Here is a 2,500-nt window from a genome sequence, read left to right on the forward strand (position 1 = left end):
TCAGTGCGCGCATCCGATTTCAGTTCCAGAGCGATTCGCGCGATGAGTCCTTGATACTTAGTCGTTTTTGCAAAATTTCTGACTTTTTGGAAAATTTCACAATTTTGTGAAAACTTCCACAAAATGAGGTTCTAGTATGTTAGAGGGCATCCCAGGAGGGCTCCAAAAGTGTGGGTAAAATATATATCCCACAGGGGGAAAATTGAAAAAAAGTTGAAAAAAAAAATTTTTGGGGACTTAGAAAATTTTTCAACTTTTGTCAGACTTCCAGACAGGGGAGCGTGTCAGTGCGCGCATCCGATTTCAGTTCCAGAGCGATTCGCGCGATGAGTCCTTGATACTTAGTCGTTTTTGGCAAAATTTCTGACTTTTTGAAAATTTCACAATTTTGTGAAAACTTCCACAAAATGAGGTTCTAGTATGTTAGAGGGCATCCCAGGAGGGCTCCAAAAGTGTGGGTAAAATATATATCCCACAGGGGGAAAATTGAAAAAAAGTTGAAAAAAAAAATTTTTGGGGACTTAGAAAATTTTTCAACTTTTGTCAGACTTCCAGACAGGGGAGCGTGTCAGTGCGCGCATCCGATTTCAGTTCCAGAGCGATTCGCGCGATGAGTCCTTGATACTTAGTCGTTTTTGCAAAATTTCTGACTTTTTGGAAAATTTCACAATTTTGTGAAAACTTCCACAAAATGAGGTTCTAGTATGTTAGAGGGCATCCCAGGAGGGCTCCAAAAGTGTGGGTAAAATATATATCCCACAGGGGGAAAATTGAAAAAAAGTTGAAAAAAAAAATTTTTGGGGACTTAGAAAATTTTTCAACTTTTGTCAGACTTCCAGACAGGGGAGCGTGTCAGTGCGCGCATCCGATTTCAGTTCCAGAGCGATTCGCGCGATGAGTCCTTGATACTTAGTCGTTTTTGCAAAATTTCTGACTTTTTGGAAAATTTCACAATTTTGTGAAAACTTCCACAAAATGAGGTTCTAGTATGTTAGAGGGCATCCCAGGAGGGCTCCAAAAGTGTGGGTAAAATATATATCCCACAGGGGGAAAATTGAAAAAAAGTTGAAAAAAAAAATTTTTGGGGACTTAGAAAATTTTTCAACTTTTGTCAGACTTCCAGACAGGGGAGCGTGTCAGTGCGCGCATCCGATTTCAGTTCCAGAGCGATTCGCGCGATGAGTCCTTGATACTTAGTCGTTTTTGGCAAAATTTCTGACTTTTTGAAAATTTCACAATTTTGTGAAAACTTCCACAAAATGAGGTTCTAGTATGTTAGAGGGCATCCCAGGAGGGCTCCAAAAGTGTGGGTAAAATATATATCCCACAGGGGGAAAATTGAAAAAAAGTTGAAAAAAAAAATTTTTGGGGACTTAGAAAATTTTTCAACTTTTGTCAGACTTCCAGACAGGGGAGCGTGTCAGTGCGCGCATCCGATTTCAGTTCCAGAGCGATTCGCGCGATGAGTCCTTGATACTTAGTCGTTTTTGCAAAATTTCTGACTTTTTGGAAAATTTCACAATTTTGTGAAAACTTCCACAAAATGAGGTTCTAGTATGTTAGAGGGCATCCCAGGAGGGCTCCAAAAGTGTGGGTAAAATATATATCCCACAGGGGGAAAATTGAAAAAAAGTTGAAAAAAAAAATTTTTGGGGACTTAGAAAATTTTTCAACTTTTGTCAGACTTCCAGACAGGGGAGCGTGTCAGTGCGCGCATCCGATTTCAGTTCCAGAGCGATTCGCGCGATGAGTCCTTGATACTTAGTCGTTTTTGGCAAAATTTCTGACTTTTTGAAAATTTCACAATTTTGTGAAAACTTCCACAAAATGAGGTTCTAGTATGTTAGAGGGCATCCCAGGAGGGCTCCAAAAGTGTGGGTAAAATATATATCCCACAGGGGGAAAATTGAAAAAAAGTTGAAAAAAAAAATTTTTGGGGACTTAGAAAATTTTTCAACTTGTGTCAGACTTCCAGAGAGGGGAGCATGTCAGTGCGCGCATCCGATTTCAGTTCCAGAGCGATTCGCGCGATGAGTCCTTGATACTTAGTCGTTTTCAGAAGTCACAATTTTGACTTCCAGGACCCGCAAAACGTTTGTAAATTGAGCCCGCTCCCCAGTTCCAAGCGTTTTGAGGTGTCCCCGGTTGCAGTAATGCAGCCTGCCCACTAGATGTCGCAAAAGAGACAAAAAGTGAAAAAGAACCAGAATGAGGAAATTCCAGGGAGCCGAATCCGCCTGACAGTTCCAGGCGATCGGGCACTTTTTTGCATGCGTCCCTAAAGTGGGTATAGGGTGACACTCCATGCAAAGACCCAGTTTTGCACACCACCGGCAGAATATATGAGAGAGAGGTACCTCTCAGCCCCGACACATTTCGACTCATTTAAGCTGGTTTTCACCTCCGTAGGCCTGGGTATGCGTTTTGGCTATGAGTCCCTGTTCGGCTGGAGGTCTGCACCTTGGCTGAACCCAGGCTTCCGCAGCTGCGTGGGGGGACT

Source organism: Phyllobates terribilis, unplaced genomic scaffold (genome assembly GCF_046119375.1).
Source record: "Phyllobates terribilis strain yellow unplaced genomic scaffold, ASM4611937v1 Scaffold_3842__1_contigs__length_69427, whole genome shotgun sequence".
Taxonomy (NCBI): Eukaryota; Metazoa; Chordata; class Amphibia; order Anura; family Dendrobatidae; genus Phyllobates; species Phyllobates terribilis.